The sequence below is a fragment of the Symphalangus syndactylus genome, chromosome 22 (assembly GCF_028878055.3).
Source record: "Symphalangus syndactylus isolate Jambi chromosome 22, NHGRI_mSymSyn1-v2.1_pri, whole genome shotgun sequence".
Classification (NCBI taxonomy): domain Eukaryota; kingdom Metazoa; phylum Chordata; class Mammalia; order Primates; family Hylobatidae; genus Symphalangus; species Symphalangus syndactylus.
In genome coordinates, this window is record NC_072444.2 from 63718651 (window position 1) to 63737120 (window position 18470).

The 18470-nt window shown below is 38.3% G+C and overlaps 1 long non-coding RNA gene and 1 pseudogene across 1 annotated transcript; both read right to left on the reverse strand.

Moving 5' to 3' along the window:
- Positions 1 to 2336: 2336 nt before the first annotated feature.
- Positions 2337 to 4047, reverse strand: LOC129472404 (adenosylhomocysteinase-like; annotated as a pseudogene).
- A 6604-nt stretch (positions 4048 to 10651) lies between these two features.
- LOC129472406 (uncharacterized) lies at positions 10652 to 18459 on the reverse strand. The gene is made up of 3 exons (XR_008653922.2): positions 18313 to 18459; positions 17842 to 18002; positions 10652 to 11696 (listed from the first exon to the last, which is right to left on the reverse strand). It is a non-coding gene; the product is annotated as an uncharacterized lncRNA (long non-coding RNA).
- Positions 18460 to 18470: the final 11 nt, after the last annotated feature.

Below are 18470 nucleotides of genomic sequence, written 5' to 3' on the forward strand. Positions count from 1 at the left end.
CAGAATACTTATAATTCTTGAGTCTCCCAGAAATTGGAAGCTAAATAAAACAACTCCTTTCCATTATTTTGGACTCAGTTACAACTATTTGTTATTAAAGTGACGCATAGCTATTTTAATACTAAAAATAATTATATAGTGTGTACCCTTGTATCAAGTTTTGTTTACTGTACAGAATGCTTTTGAGATACAGCTAGACTATTGTATTTATCCGTAGGTTTTTATTTATTTATTTATTTATTTATTTATTTATTTATCTATCTATCTATTTTACTAGTTTTGTTTTGCCATTCATTACTTGATGGGTATTAGGGTTGTTCCCAATTTGGGGCTGTTATGAATAAAGTTGCTGTAAATACTTATGTATACATCTTTGTGTGAACATAAGTTTTCATTTCTCCTGAGCAAATTCTTAGGGGTAGGATTGCTGGCTTATGTAGGAAGTATATGTTTAACTTTCTAAGAAAATGGTAAACTGTTTCCCAAAGTGGTTGTGTGTTTTACATTGTCTATGGAAGCATAGAAGAGCTCTAGTTTACTATACATCTGCTCTAGCACTTCGTATTGTCACTCGCAAATTTTAGCTCTTTTAGTATGCATGGAGTTTTCTTTTGATGTTTGAATTTTCGTATTTCTAGTGACTAATGATTTTGAGCACCTTTAACATGTTTATTGGCTATCTGAATATTTTTATGGTAAAGTATTTGTCCACATCTTTTGCTCATTTTTAAACTGGTTGGTTATTTTTACAACTGAAATCTAGCAGATTTAAAAAATATATATTTTCGATACAAGTTCTTTGTCATACATATGTACTAAGAATGTTTTATTCCAAACAATGGTTTGCCTTTTGAGGCACAAGATTTTAAAATTTGATGAAATTTATCAATACGGTTAGTGTTTTCTGTTGAATAAATATTTGTAAATTTTTAGAGAAGATAATTTCCTGTATTTTCTTCTAGATAATTTAAATTTATAGTTTCTATATTTAGGTCTTTGATCCATTTGGCAGGGATATAATTTTCATGTATAATATGAAATGGGGGGGTGAACCTCATTTTTTTCCCATATGAGTATACAGTTGTTCTAGCACCATTTGTTAAAAATATTTTTTCCTGAATATTATCTTGGAGTTTTGTTGAAAATCAATTGATCCTATGTATGTGGTTCTAGTTCTAGAGTATATTCTATTCAGTTGATTTATTTTTTTTCGTATGCCTATACCACTTTTTTTTTAAACTATTGTAGCTATGGAACAAGTCTTAGAATAAGCTACTGTATCTCCATCAACTTTTTCCAGATTGTTTTAACTCTGAGTTTTTTCTGAATTTCTAAAAATGAATTCAAATCAGCTGGTCATTTGGTAGAAACATTTCTGTAGGATTTTGTCTGGCATTGTTTCTGAGTTTATATAGCTATCTGGAGAAAAATAAAATATTAATACTGAGAGTTTCAATTCAATTGTTTAGGTCTTCTTAAATTTCTCTCAATATTCTTGTAATTTTAGCATACAGGTTCTATAGATTTTTATTAAAGTAATTTCTATCAATATTGTAATAATAATAGGATGCTATCACAAATGGTATTTAAATTTTGTGCAACTGTAAATGGTATTTTAAAGAAGTTTATTTTCCAGTTTTTAAGTGATTAGTATATAGGACCATAAATAATTTTTGGACTTTTCAGTTTCTGATCTGTCTAATTTTATTAATTTATTTGATATATATTTTATGAATATCTATGTAGTCAAACTACATGCAAATAATGGAAGTTTTTGCTTCTTCCTTTCCAATCTTCATGGCTTTTTTCTTATCTATTGCTCTGGCATAAAGACATACAGAAGTGGTAAGAGCAGACTTTTTTTTTTTTTCACCAAGATTTTTATTTACCCACATTTCTGCTTTCTTTTAACATTGTAAACATTGTAGGCCAAATTATTCTGTTTTTGACCCAGGGTTGTGATAGGAACCATCAGGTTACAAAGTGGTGGCAGATTTCTGCCTGCTTTTATGTTTTTATGGCCCCTCTCAACCTCTGACTGTCACTTCTCTGTTCTTTCTCAGTTGCCCCTTAACAGTGTATTCTAATCCCTGTAAAATAGAGACTAAAAATACTAACCTCATTGTTATGAGGTTTAAGAGACGGCCCAGCACTAAGCCAGGCTCTCAGAAAATTCAAACAACAGATCCTCTTTGTCCTTCAATATAGCTCCTTCTCATCTGTCATGGGCTGAGGAACCACTGGACCTGTCAATCAAGCACACAGGCATAAGTCCACAGACCAGGTGAAAGCCTAGATGGCAAAATACATGGGCTTTGTGACTCCACTAGACTGACTTTGAGACTAAGGAATGACTGACTCAGTGAGCAGTTCCAAGACCACTGAGCTCATGGTTCCCTGTGGCTGGGACCTCCATCATGACCGTGGCTTGAGGAGGGGCCTCTCAGTTCCCGCTGCCACTCTTGGAACAGTATGAGGGCTGCAGCAGAGGCCAAAAACTGAGTGACTGGCCCCAGAGAGTCGATGGGGGACACTGACAAACCAATCACAAAGTTGGTGCCGTTTGCTCTTAGGGAGGAGAGGCAGGGCCTGGGCATGGACAGGGGCTGGAAGGTGAAGCGCAGACTGGGTTCTCAGTAGTGGTAGTGATCTGGCTTGAAAGGGCAGTAACAAGACATGCCCAGGGACTGGGCCTGCTTCTCAGTCAGCTTGGTCAACTTCATGTTCAGCTTGCCCAGGTGGGCTTCAACCACTGCCTCCTCCAGCTTCTTGGGCAGGAAGTGAACCCCAACGGGGTACTTGTCTGGGCGGGTCCACAGCTTGATCTGTGCCATCACCTGGTTGGTGAAGGAGTTACTCATCACCAAGCTGTGGTGACCCATGGCACAACACAGGTTAACCAGCCGACCCTCAGCCAGCGGGATCATGCGGTGCCCGTTCTTCAGCTGGTACCAGTCCACCTGCAGCTTGATGTTCACCTTCTCCACAGTGTTCTCTTCAGCCACTTGACATCCATCTCCACATCAAAGTGTCCAGTGTTACACATGATGGCATCATCCTTCATCTGCTCAAAGTGCTGGCCAAGGATGATGTCAACACAACCTGTGGTGGTGACAAAGATGTTGCCCTCCTGACAGGCCTCATCCATGGTAGTCACCTCATAGCCCTCTGTGGCAGCCTGCTGTGCCTTGATGGGGTCAATCTCGGTGATGATGCCACAGGCCCTGAAACCCCACAGGGCCTGGGCACAGCTCTTGCCCACATCGCCATAGCCTGCTACCACCGCTACCTTGCCGGCAATTATCACGTCTGTGGCCTGCTTGATGCCATCTATGAGGGGCTCCCACAGCCATAGAGGTTGTCAAACTTGCTCTTGGTGACGGAGTCATTGACGCCGATGGCAGGCACCTTCAGGATCCCATTGGCCATCATCTTGTACAGGCTGTGGACCCTGGTTGTGGTCTCTTCGGATATACCTCGGATGCCCGGCAGGAGCTGCAGGTACTCAGTGTGGATGAGGTTGGTGAGGTCGCCCCTGTCTTCCAGAATCATGCTGAGGGGCCCGTCCTTGAATTACATCGTCTGCTCAATGCACCACAGGTACTCCTCATCTGTTTCGCCCTTCCAGGCATGCCAGCCTTGGCAATGGCAACACTGGAATGCCAGTGCTGGCTAGAATGCCAGTGCTGGTTGGAATGCCAGCTTTGGCAATGGCAGCAACACATGGTCCTGGGTAGAGAAGATGTTGCAGCTGGACCACTGCACCTCAGCACCCAGGGTGGAGGCTCATTAGGACGGCCGTCTCCACTGTCCTGTGCAGACAGCCAGGGATGCGGGCGCCCTTTAGTGGCTTGGAGGCCGAGTACCGCTCCCACATGCGCATCAGGCCGGGCATCTCGTTCTCTGCAATATCCAGGGACTTGCGTCCCCAGGCAGCCAGGCCAATGTCAGCGACTTTGTAGGGCAGTTTGTCAGACATGCTGGTGGCGATCGCGATGGGCATGGGCGAAGGGGACTGGGCCTCAGTCTGGGAACAGGCACTGGGCGGGCGGCGCTGGGCAGGGCAAGAGCAGACATTGTTGCCTTGCTCACTTGGTCTTGGGGGAAAGAGTTGAATGTTTCAACATTAAATATGATATTAGCTGTAGGTTTTTCATACATGCCCTTTATCAGGTTTGTTGAATGTTGTCACATATTTTTGCTGCATCAATTGAATAATTTATACTTTTTCTAATCTTTTGTTAATGAAGAGAATTCCAACTATTAATTTTTGGATGTTAAAACAAACTTGCATCTTGGGATAAACTCCACTTGGTCATTATGAATTATCCTTTTTATATATCATTGGATTTTATTTCTTAATATTTTGTTTAAAAATTCCTCCATCATGATTGTGGTCTGTGATTTTTTTCTTGTAATCTTTGTTAGGTTTTGGTATCGGAGTTATATTATTCTTATGAAATGAATTAGAAAAGATTAATTATTTTTACACATTAAATAAAATGTATCATTGAATACATCTGGACCTTTAGTTTTTAAAATTTTTTTTTGTGGGAAAGTTTTATTGTGATTTCTTTGGCAGATAAGTGGCTATTTTAATTTTTTCTTTTTTGTATCAGTTTTGCAAAGTGCACTTTACAATAACTTCATCCAATGTATAGTAATTCAAGTTCACTGAATAAAAGTATTTTTCAGCAACATTTCATTGTGTTTTTAATGTTTCTAGGATACATAATGATATGCCATCTTTTATTCTTTGGGTTGATAATTTGTGTTTCCTTCCTTTTTATCCCCTGGTTCGTCTAGCTAGATATAGCCCCCCCCCCTTTTTTTAATCCATTTGAAATTGATTTTTTGTCTTTTTATTTACAATGCTATTTGTTTTTTCTTGCTATATTAATTTCTGCTCTTCTATTTGTTACTTCTTTCTCTCTGCTTATTCTTTATTTAATTACACTTATTCAGGCTTTTTAAGTGGAAAATCTAGATTGTTGATTTCACATGTTTCTGCTTTTCTTTATTTAAAGTGATAGATTTTTACTTTTATAACTGTTTTAGCTACATCCTATCCATTTTGTCTTTTGTGTTATCATTTTGGAATAATTCTAAACTCACTTTTGATTTTTCTTTGTTCACTATTTATTTAAAAGAGGGTTATTTTCCATACTTTTGAGATTTTTCTGTATATCTCAATTTACTGATTTTTAATTTAATTTTGTTGTGTAAGAGAACAAATATATTTTAAATAATTTCAAGCTTTCAAAATTTCCTGAGGCTTATGATATATACAGTATAGGGTATGTTTTAGTGGATGTTCCATGTGATTTGAAAAGAATGTGTATTTTGTTCTTGTTTGGGTATAATATTCTATGAATATCAAATTGTTTTGATTTATTTATTCAAATATTCTTACTAACTCATACTCTGTGTGTGTGTGTACTTGTTCTATCAAGTACTAAGAGATGTAAAAATATTCTTTCATTACTATCAATTTTTGCTTCATGTATTTTGAAGCTTTTTTATTATAGGTATTTAAGGTATACATTTAAGATTATTTTGACTCTTTTATCCTTTTGAAATGACCTACTACTTGCCTTGAAGTTTAATTTTTCTGACATTATTACAAATTCACAGGATTCCTTATGGTTAGATTTTGTGTGGCATATTTTGTTCATTTTCTTTTACTTAATTTCTTTCCCAGTATGCTGTCAATGTCTTTATTTAATCATTGATAAAAATGTTTAGGCCAGGAACAATGGCTCATATGTGTAATCTCAGCACTGCTGAGGCAGGTGGATTACTGCAGACCAGTAGCTTGAGACCAGGAGCTTGAGACCAGCCTGGCTAACATTGTGAAACCCTGTCTCTACTAAAAATACAAAAATTAGCCAGACATGACAGTGCACAGCTGTAGTCCCAGCTACCCAGGAGGTTGAGGCATGAGAATTCTTTGAACCCGGGAGGCGGGGGCTACAGTGAGCCGAAATTGCTCCACTGCACTCCAGCCTGGGTGACAGAGAAAGATCCATCACAAAAACAAACAAACTAAAAAAGATTTAACAGTAGCAAATGTCTTATTATTCCACTCCTATTTCTTCATTTATTTCCCCCATTTATTGACTTTTCCCCCCACCTTCATACAATGCTAAATTAATGCCAAGGATATTATAGGTACTTAGTATTTATAGCTTTGAGAAACAAAAATATTTATAGCTTTGAAAAACAAAATGTTTTATATGTTTTCATATATTTAGCTTTTGCGGTATTTTGCATTCCTTCCTGTAGATTCAATTTTCCATCTGGTGTAATTTTCCTTCATCATGAAGAACCTGCCTAGCATGTTTTAAATGTTGCATTTATGTTGGCAATAGTCTCCCAGTTTTCATGTATTTAAAATTCTGGTTTGATAATTTTCTTCTTTTGGTCCTTTAAGATGTTGTTATATTTTCTTCTTGTCTCTCTTGTCTCTGATGGGAAATCATCACTCGCTTTTATAATTTATCCCCTGTATTAGTCTGTCTTTTCTTTAGCTATTTTTATGAGTTTTTTCTTTATCTTTGTTTAAAACCATTTTACTATGATACTCCTAGATGTGTGTGTGTGTGTGTGTGTGTGTGTGTTTTCAATTTATTGTACTTGGTGTTTTCTGGCTTTTTTGAACCTCTGAATTGACATAATCAATTTTAGAAAGTTTTTATTCTCTCTATCTCTATATTCTATTTCTATATTTTTTCATTTCTTATTCTTTCTTATTCTATAACCTATGTCCATATTCTTTCATTATTTTAGCTATTTTTTCATTATTTCTAAAATGCAATACTATATATCTGACTACTTAATATTGTGACACTTCAATCATTATTTTAAATATTTTTCTTTCTGTGCTTTAGTCTGAGTGATTTTTACTGTCCTGTTTTAAGTTTATTTGTGTCCAATATGCTCATAAACACATTCAGTGAATACTTTATTTCATGGAATCTATTTTTTAATGTGAGGATTCTATTTTGGGTTTCTTTTGCAGTTTGCAAATCTCTCCAAAATTGCTTTGCTCATTATACTTATCATTTTGTATAGATTCCCATACAAATTTATCAGTCATTTCTATGTTCTTATTTTATAATTCCGGCATCCAAACTGTGTATCTATTTTTATTAACTGATTTTCTTCTTGATTATTGGTCTAGAACACATTTTATTGTTTCTTCACATATCTTGTAGTTTTTTTATTGAAACCTGGACATTATGTATAAAGAAAACTAGAGACTGAAGTGGACTATGAGGTTGCAGGAGTAGACGCCCATAAAACTTTGAAACTGAGAGACAGTGAGCTTACAAAACATGAGGCCATTCACATTGTACCTGCACATAGAATGTCCATAAAATTTTAAAAGTCACAGTATTGAGGCTTGTCTGATCCTAGTTTAATGATTCCTAAAATTTCGGTTGAACAATGCCTTTATCCCTACATTTTCACCTATAGCAATGTCTAATGAAGAAGGAACTTATCTTGAGTGAAGAAAGAGTTGACATAAAAGGCTTAACAAGTAGTTATCTACAGTCATGCATTGCCCAATGATGGGGATATGTTCAGAGAAATTCATTCAGAACAAATGAACCATTTTGAGTTTGATATCTCAAACTAGTTGCTAATTTTTCCACATACAAAAAGTAGAAGAACTGTATGCCATTGTGATTGTACTTCTCATGAGATGTGAATCAGAGATTTTTGGATTAGAAAATACTACCATGAATTTATTTTGTTCCGTGGCTAGTGTAACCTGAAAAAAGAATGAATATAGACCCTGAAAAAAAGGGGCTAGATCTGACTCTACCACACAGGCATTGAGACATTTTGTAGTGATTCGCTTCTTATTCTTGACAATATGATGATTAGAACACATAATCATAAACTGCCAAGATGCATGCTTTGTTTGATGGTAGGAAAAGATTGAATTATTTCTCTGGAAGGAAGATCAAGAAAAGAATGAGTTGCTGCAACTGTAAATGTCATTACTTACGGAGAGCCAGAGAAAAGGGTTCAAAGTGGTCATGAAAGCCAATGTACCAATTAAGTAAAGATCTTGAGGTGAAGAAGTAAATGGAGACTAAATGGCTGGGAAGCATGAGAACAGGCCATGTGCACTTAGGAACATTGAGCAAAGCAGTTCCATCAGTTGTTTATTCTCGCCTCAGTCTTAAACACTAAAGGATTCAATTGTAAATTCTTTTTTAAACTATTATATAAAATTAATTAATGTAAAAATGTATATCTTTACCATGCACAACATATTTTGAATTATGTAAACATTGTGGATTGGCTAAACAGAGCTAATTAACATACGTGTTATCTCACATTATGTATCTTTTTTGTGGTAGAAAACAAAATCTACTCTGTTAGCTGTTTTTAAGAATATAATACATTGTTGTTAACTATAATCACCACGTATTCCTCCTATCAAACTGAAATTTTCTATCCTTTGACCAACATCTCTCTGACTCACTCCCCATCCCCTACCCAGCCCCAGGTAACCACCATTGTACTCTCTGCTGCTACGAGTTCAACGTTTAAAAATTCCACACCCAAGTGAGATTATGTGGTATTCATCTTTTTGTCCCTGGCTTATTGGGGTTAACATAATGTCCTCCAGGTTTATCCATGTTGTTGCAAATGACAGAATTTCCTTCTTTTTTGAAGGCTGAATAGTGTTCTATTGTGTACATATACACCACATTTTCTTTATCCATTCTTATGTAGAGAGACACTTAGTTTGATTCCATATCTTGGCTGTTGTAATAATATTTCAATGAACATGGGAGTACAGACATTTCTTTGGCAGGTTGATTTAATTATAAATCCTGTGAAAGACTGTTTCCTTGGACCACAAAATGTGTCTCACATTATTTTCTGGAGAGGCGACAAAAACTTCTCTCCTCTGTATTTCACAGTTATGGGATATTTACCTGATGTTGGGGTGACAAGGACAGAGTTGGAGAGGATGTCGCGATGTTATTCCTTTTTGATGCTGTATATTAACTTCTCCATTGTTCCCACTGAGGTGAATGCATAAATATTACAAATAAATTCAAGCCTATTTTTACTTAAGTTCTCTGGTGATACATTCAAATTGCAAAGAGGTAGAGGCCATGCAAAACAATGTTTTGTGGTGTGCTGTGTCACTGTGGCTCTCATTCCCCATTTGCACCGTATGAGAGGACATGGCCTCATTGCTCTGACCTGTTGGAAGACCCTCATTGTCATTCCACAGGTGAGCCCTTGGAATCCTCTTCTTTCTTCTTTGTTCCAACCATCTTCCTCTAACCTATGACCTCCAGACCATGGGTTATATAATAAAGTGTCCCTCTATTAGCTTGACAGCAAATGACACCATAATTAATTGTTCCTTCCCAACACCTGGATTTTTTTTCTCTGATATGGGTGGTGAAGGTGGGAAGGACATTTCATCCTTCCACATGGGCCAGTTTTCCCCCATGGCCTACAGTCTCCTTTAGTATTGCCTTATCCTTGAACATATTTCCTCTTGGATCCTTTTCCTGACCAAACTCTTATTGATTGAGCTGTATTTGCTTATTTATTTAGGCCCCTCATAGTGTAGCTATGCATATTTATCTAGTCATTTCTATGTTATTTATCTAGTTATTTTTAGTATGACCTGAAACAAAATATCTGCTCTTTGAGCTGTTTTTCTATTACCAGTAGGAAAAGCCTGAGTTTATCCTTCCATACCTTCTTGCCTAGTGCCCAAGGCATATATTTACAGGAAATGCACCAAGGTTAAAGGAGTAATTTTTGGTTTCTGTAAAAGAGTTTTTGGTACTTATACAAAATATACAATGAACTAACTTTACTGAGAATTTACTCAACCCTGAGTTTAATATCTTTTGCACTGTCCTCAGTTCTGTTAAATTGATCTAACTCAGGATTCCCCTTTTTGATGCATACGGTGGCCTTGCTGAGTGTAATATTGAGTATTAAAAAACCTCGTGCTGGATACCTGAGAAAGTAAATTCTGAACTTCTTCATAACTAAAAATTACAAAATTTTGTATAGATATCTTGCCTGCATTGTGCAGAGAACCAGGGGAGGGTAACAGAAAGGTCTCAAGTTTATTAATGAAGCTAAATATGTTTGTGATGAAAGTCAACCCTACAGCCAGAATTGATGCTGGAAATAGAGCTAGTGTTGAAGTGAGAGAGCTGAAAAGAATATTGTGACTTGTGCTACTACTTGTCATAATGTAACGGAGAGGACCCAGTGAAATAACCAGTATAATTACCTGCTGAGAGAATGGACTATATTATAATTATACCAGAAAGAGAATCATATGCAGTTTTTTTAGACTCCTTAAATCAGAAAAATTACCACCTCAGCTGGACAGTTCCCCAAGGTCTGTGAGTCTTTTTATTGCCTAATCAAAATCTCTTTTGCTGAAGTTTAACGTAATATACCTAGCAGGTGAAATCAGGACTGCAAAGCCAGATTTTCTGAGTCCAAATCCTGGCTGTTTCACTTATTAGCTGGGTGTTCCAGTTCTGCAAGTTCTCTGTTTTATTTTTAACAGAATTTTAAGACAACATTAAATGTTTTATTTTATTTTAATGGTATTTTAAAACAACTTTAAAGGGTGGGTACAAAAAGCAAATTAATAGATACATGTAAATTACTTGTAACATTCCCTGGCATGTATACATGTATTGAGGGCTTTGTCCGTGCTTATATTTTTATTGCACATTTTTTTTCCAGGTGAAAGAAATCAACATTTCATTCCCAAGTTCTCATATAATATCACCTTTAAGTAAACACTATCTTTTATTAAAAGGTCAAATCTTAACGAGTCTGAGGAGAATGTCTTCGTAATTCTTGGAGACTGTTTACTTTCCCTTGGTAGCAATTCCATTAAATGGAACATATGCCACCTTTTTGACAGACAAGAGCTGAAAGAACGAACTTCCTGTGGAATACAACACAAGGGTTTTGTTAACAGTCAAATAAGAAGCTCTTGAATCAAATAGAACAGAAAGAAAGGGAGAAATTTATGAGAATTTGAAAATATAAAAGAAAAATTAGACATTTTTGGAAAGGCAGAGAAAAAGACTGTATGTGTGTGTGTGGTGTGTGCATATGTTAAATTATTAGGTTACTAGTCGATAGCACTGTTTTTTCCCTTGAGAATAGTTTCCTAAATACATGATGAATTTCCAGCATGGCCTAATTTTGTGGAGCATACTCATACACAGAGAAAAACTCTACTTCAGTGTTTGTTTTATTTGCTCAAGGTCTTATTCTCTGAAATAGGAATGCAGGATATTGGTGTGGCATTCCTATGTTACAAATCCATCCTGGCCAGCGGGTCATAATTTCCTCTGTTCCATTTGGTCCATGACTCCCTTGTGTCACAGGAAGGTAATGTTTGAAATGTATCACCTTGATGGCGCACTCTGTCACCCTGCAGCAAAACTTTTCACTCACGAGATAGCACTTAATTCATATGTTCTTTCCAATCAATTTAAACTTTCAAAAAAATCAAATAGTGTTTTGCACGACACAGGTGATATTCATGAACTTATCACCCCTCTCAAAGGCCATTTCTCTTGGCAGCTGTTTTACACTGAATAAAGATGAGGCTTCTTCGTTCCATCAGTTGAGACTAACATCAGTGCAGCTGTGTCCTATTGAGGCTGAAAAAGGAAAAATGAGATTAATTTTTCAGTGAGTTAGATTCATCTATAGAGAATGCAGAGACAATTTAGGCCAGACAACTTTGTTTTAGAAGGTTTCACACCTCTAAACTATTAACAAAGTTGCTTCCATATTTAACTTTCATTTTGACTAAACCCAAAGGGTTAGACATTTTTTCTTCTTATTAGAATTGATGGTCTGTGTTGCACAGGGCAGACAGCTCAGTTGATTTTTACTTAGTGCCAATCACATTTGGTCTAAGGCCATGAATCTCACCCTGGCGGTACATCAGAATCACCTGGGGAATAGGAAAGGTGTAAACAAACTCAGGAAACATTGTCAATGTGTTTTTTTTTTATATTCATACTTTTCTTTGAATGGATGCTTATGCAATGACGTATTCATTTCTCAGAGCCAGATTTCTGCAGACACTGGAAATTAAAATAAAATAGGACAGATTTCTTGGTTTTAAGAAGTTTACAGTTGATTGACAGGGAAACTAATAAAAAGGCAATTTCAATGCATGGTTCTTCTTAAATTATGTGAGAAAAAGGAGATCTTCTAACCTGGTGGCACAAGACATAAATTTGGTGAGGAGGGAGGCTTACTGGACGAAGTGTCCAGTGAACTAAGTACTGCAGAAAGAAAAGGCGTTAGCAGGATGAAGTAGGGTAAAGGAAATTTCATGAAAAAGTCACATAGCTGGAGCATGAATAAGTCTTTTTCATGTACTGAAACAAAACAGTTTGATTTTGCTAGAATGCCAAATACAAGGAGATGAGTAAAAAGAGATAAGACTGGAGAGGTAGGCAGGATTCAAGTTTCCATGCACCTTCCATGCCAGGCTTAGGAGGAGAGATATATCCCATATGTGACAGAAAGTGTGTTAAAGATTTTGGGTTTTCATTTTAGATGGCTCCTTCATGCTTCTGAAAACATTGTGGAAAACCAAACAAATGCAAATATATAAAGCAAACTGGATAATACAGATTAACATATATCAGACATGGTAGACCCTGGTGGAAAAAAAGTACTTGCCATCAATCAGCAATCTAAATTAAGCACACAGCCACAATATAGGGCCTTATAAGTCATAGAAGTGGCCAAGATGGTCATTTCATTAAGGTTGACACAAAGGAGGAATCCCTTCTGGCTGAAGAGTTTACAGATGGTGTATTAGACTGTTTTCATGCTGCTGATAAAGACATACCTGAGACTGGGCAATTTACACAAGGAAGAGGTTTAATTGGACTTACAGTTCCATGCGACTGGGGAAGCCTCACAATCAAGGTGGAAGGCAAAGAGGAGCAAGTCACATCTTACATGGATGGGCAGTAAGCAAAGAAAGAGCTTGTGTAGGGCAACTCCCGTTTTTAAAACCATCAGATTTTGTGAGACCCATTCACTATCACGAGAACAGCATGGGAAAGACCTGCCCCCATAATCCAATCACTTCCTACTGGGTCTCTCTCACAACACGTGGAAATTGTGGAAGCTACCAGATGAGATTGGGTGGGGACACAGAGCCAAACCATATCATTTCACCCCTGGCCCCTCCCAAATCTCATATTTTCACATTTAAAAACCAATCATGCCTCCCAAACAGTCTCCCAAAGTCTCAACTCATTTCAGCATTAGCTCAAAAGTCCACAGGCCAAAGTCTCATCCAAGACCCTTCTGCCCATGAGCCTTTAAAATCAAAAGCAAGTTAGTTACTTCCTAGATACAATGAGAGTTACAGGCTTCGGGTAAATACAGCCATTCGAAATAAGAGAAATTGGTCAAAACAAAGGGGCTACAGGCCCCACACAAGTCCAAAATCCAGTGGGACAGTCAAATCTTAAAGCTCCAAAATGATCTCCTTTGACTCCATGTCTCACATCCAAGTCACACTGATACAAGAGGTGGGTTCCCATAGTCTTTGGCAGCTCCACCCCTGTGGCTTTGCAGGGTACAGCCTCCCTCCCAGCTGCTTTCATGGGCTGGCATTGAGTGTCTGTGGCTTTTCCAGGCACACAGTGCAAGCTGTCAGTGGATCTACCATTCTGGGTTCTGGAGGACGGTGGCCCTCTTCTCACAGCTCCACTAGGCAGTGCCCCAGTAGGGACTCTGTGTGGGGGCTCCCATCCCACATTTCCCTTCTGTACTGTCTTGGCAGAGGTTCTCCGTGAGGACCTCGCCCCTTCATCAATCTTCTGCCTGCACATCCATGCTTTTCCATACAACTTCTGAAATCTAGGTTGTTTCCAAACCTCAATTCTTGACTTCTGTGCACTCATAGGCTCAACACCGCATTGTACATGGATGGCAACAGGCAAAAAGAGAGTTGTGCAGGGCAATTACCATTTTTAGAACCATGAAATGTGGCACATATACACCATAGAATACTATGTAGCCATAAAAAAGGATGAGTTCATGTCCTTTGCAGGGACATGGATGAAGCTGAAACCATCATTCTCAGCAAACTAACACAAGAACAGAAAACCAAACACCACATGTTCTCACTCGTAAGTGGGAGTTAAACAACATGGACACAGGGAGGGGAACATCACACACTGGGGCATGTGAGGGGGTGGGGGGCTAGGGGAGGTATAGCATTAGGAATACCTATGTAGATGACAAGTTGATGGGTGCAGCAAACCACCATGGCACTTGTATACCTATGTAACAAACCTCCACATTCTGCGCATGTACACCAGGACTTAAAGTATAATAATAATAATAATAATAATAATAATAATAATAATAAACCATCGGATCTCATGAGACCTATTCACTATCCAAGAACAGCATAAGAAAAACCCGCCCCGATAATTCAATTATCTCCCTCTGGGTCTCTCTTACAACACGTAGCAATTATGGGAGCTACAAGCTGATATTTGAGTGAGGACACAGAGCCAAACCATATCAGATGGGTAGTAGAGCACAGTAGCCCATGCTTGGCTCTGAATAAGGGGTAAAATTTTGAAAAGCAGAATTCTAGAAAGAAGGAAAGAATGACATGAACAGACAACTGCAAATGTGAGGTCCTTGTCGTTGATTGACAGAATGGTCAGAGCATGGGGATTCTTAAGGGGCTAGGAATGGAAAACACTGTGAAGTTAAGCAGGAGCCCAATCATAGCAGGTTTCTTGAATGCCAAACCCACAATTTGGAAATTTATAGAAAAAAGTGATCCGGGGAAAGTTTCTAAGCAAGGGAGAAGCATCTTTAATACTAGGTTCTGTGAAGTTTGACTTAGTGTCAGAGTTCCTTATGGAATTAAAAAAATGCAGTTAATAATCTGAACTAGTATGGTAGCAAGTAGAAACAGAAGAAATCAAGGAGCAAAGAGATTACTTGCCTATTTCTGATCTATTGGCCAAAATCATTTTTGTCAAGGCCATTGTGTGATTCTGAACTTCATCTGGAATTGGAAGCAATGACTTTGGTGATACCCCCAGTACCCATAGTCATGAGGACGAAATTTTACACTGGAAGGTGGAGCTAACTATAGTATGTGGAGCATGAAGAAATTCAGTTATTGAGCCAGTGCTCCCCAAATTTCCTATTGTTAAAGCCTCTTAGATAACTTGTTAAACAGATGTATAGACCCCTCCAAGGTTACAGAATCAGATGCTCCAGGGGAGCTTGTGTGCTGAAGCCCTGTCCTACCATCAGACAAGTTGGCGAACCTAGATCCAGGGAAAATGTGACTTCAAAGCACCAAGGTAATTGATGGGCTATAAAGGCCTGTGTTGACATCGTTTGCATAGCAATTTTTAAAGTATAATGGTCATTAGTTCTCCCAGGTCCTGAGAAGTTAAAGTCATAACCCAAATCTGACTGTTTCCCCTTCCCTCCTCCACTATCACCCTATTTTGATCCACCATTATCTCCTTCCAGGGTCGCTCTAATGCATCCTAACTGGTCTCTCTGTTTCTGTGCTTTCTGGGATATAGTCTGTTTCCAATACAGGAGATGAAATAATCTTTTAAAAACAAATCTCAGATCATGCCATGCTTTGCTCTGCACCCTCCAGTGATTTCTGTTTACGCATTTTAAAAATCCAAACTTCTTACCATGGCCTCCAAAGCCCTACAGGGGCTGTTCCCTGCCCATCTGTCTTGTTTCAGCTTCTACACTTTACTTTGCTCATGCTGGCTTGTTTCCTCTTCCCCTTGGCATCCAAAGCTTGTCAATCTCTTTGAGTTTGGCCCTCATTATTCTTCCTTCAAGGGACCATCTTTCTCCAGATATTCACTGGACTTGTTCTACAGTGTCATCCAGAAAGGCCCTCCTAACCCCAATGTAGATGAGCTTCTATGTACCAAAGTCACCTCTTCATACTCCTGTTTAACCCTTATCCTGATTCATTTCACCTCAAAAGTCCTATCACTATCTGATCTTATATTACATATGCATAAATATGTTTTCCTCTGTCTCCTCTACTAAAATGTATATGCCTTGGGATTGTGCATTCTGTCTAGCTGTCTAGTTCACCATATTCCCCAGTGCTGAGAATGGTGTCTAACAGTTAGTTTATGCTCAATAAGCATGTCTTGGATGGGTGGGTGAATGAATGATGTACTCATAATGCAAGAGGAGTTATTTGGTGTATATGCCTTTTGCATCAGTACCTTTTTCTACGCTACTGTCTCTATAATTCAGCCTTTAATTGTCTGAACTACATACTCTTTGTAATCTTTTCTCATATTTTCATTCTTACACACCAGATGACCTGTTTTTTTTTGTGTGTGAGATCATTATTTATACAATATTTTATTACATACATTGGGAGAGATTTCTATTAGGCACAGTTAGGCTACGAAGAACATTCCCATCTTTACTGACCTCTTGATACTTCTCTCTTCTCATACTTGATTTTACCCCAGGTGTTTGAGCATCCTACTCACATGTCTGAGGAGGGAGACCATCTAGTGAAAGCCAAGCCTCTGTCCGAGGGCTTTACCTAGGATCAGGTAGTCCTTGGTTTCTCTGACCTTCCTCCTCATCTTTCTCTATTAGAAGCAGTCTCCTCCTGGACTGAGAGTCAGAGACAAGCTCTTAGAAAAAGTTGTTGCTTCTAGCGAAGGTATACTTAGGTCCAGATTTGGGACATTACTATTATTTAGAGGGCCTGGACTCCATTAGCCTCAGGAAAGTCTGATGTCCAGGTAGGCAAAAGCTCCTGTAAAATACACCATTCAGTGTGGCCAAATTTACATTTCCCAGTTTGTTTTAAAGACATGAGATTTAGAGCAACATGGCACCAGGCCATTAAGTTGGTCTTTATTGTGTCTATCTCACTGGCATTAAGTCAGTCATAATTATTTAATCAGCTCTTTGATGGTCTGTTTATCTGAGGTTTTCTAATTTCTAAATTCACTTCACAGAATAAGCTAACCAATGAGCAATTCCAAATGAGGTTTACAAGACAGACTTGGGATCTCTTATAATCACTACTATCTCTGATTCATTTCACCTGTTGAAGTTCAGGAATATCAAATTTGTTGTTATTGTGGCTATTTTAAATATCCTGCCAGCTATGTGCTTTCTTTCTCATATTTGATTGCTGTGTCCTCCCTAAAAAGAAATTCACCTGAAATCATAGGTTGTAAACTCAAGATAAGATGGTAAGAATCATTAACTGGGTTGCAGACGGGCGATACAACTGTGCATGCAAACAGAACTCTCATCAACACATGCACATGCACAGAGATCTATCAGCTGCCTTTACACCTTGCCCAAGCAACAAACACATTACATTCTTCCTTTATCTTTTCAGAGCAAGATAGGTCAGCAATTGCCTCAGAGTCTAAATCAGTACTTCATTAGAAGAAATTGTTCTTCTTCTAGAAACATCATTACATTGACAGCATGTTGAGAGGAGCCTAAGGGTGGGCTTCTACAGTTTAGCTCCATGCCCAGTGGCCCTGCCTGCCTCACGCTGACCTGCCTTCCAGGATGTGCTGAGGAAGTTTCCTGACTAGGAGCTTCAGCCCCCATGGCTTCTGCCTTATTTTCTAGGCAGGCAAGAACGGTTGACTGTCTGGTAAGCTTTCTCTTGCGGAGGACCTGCCTGGAGGCAGATCTGTCTAGTTATCTCCTTGCCTTTTGAAGCTACACTGCACACAGCTGCTTTTGCCTCATCTCAGCTCCTACCTGCCCGGAAGAGACTTTGCCTGAGAAGTCCTGACCAGGGCGCCTGAAGAGTTATTTACGTGGGATGTGAATCTCTCCGCAGGAACCCAGAGTCGATTTGCACACCATGCTTTTCATCACTGAAGGCAATATTTTTTTTCTTTTGGTTCAGATGTCTAGAGCTAAAACAGAGAAAAATATTTTCCTAGTTGAAGAAACATCCCTTTCCAAATTTGACGAGGGTAAGGGTAAGGCTCTTATGACAGGTAATTGGCATGAAAACTGGTAATACGTGGTATTAAAGGGCATGAAAAAAGGAGAGCGACTGCTATCCTTTAAAATGGCTGTGAAATTGAGTAATGAAATATTTTTGGGGAAAAGGTGGGTAAAATGTGCGTGGCTTTTAAAAAATGAGTAATTCTAAATTAATTTTGAGAGATTTAATATTTTCTAAGTTATTAATTATCACTTAATTATATGACTTTTGCCTACATTTTAATATTCTGGAGGAAAGAGATCTAAATCCTTTGGGGCAAGTCACTGAAGTTGCTTGACGGCTAATTTGCTTCCCAGTAACTGCTGCCTTCTACCTGTAGGGGGAGCGCTTCCTCTGGAGGGGGATGCAGCACCAGGAGCAGTCATGTCAGGCC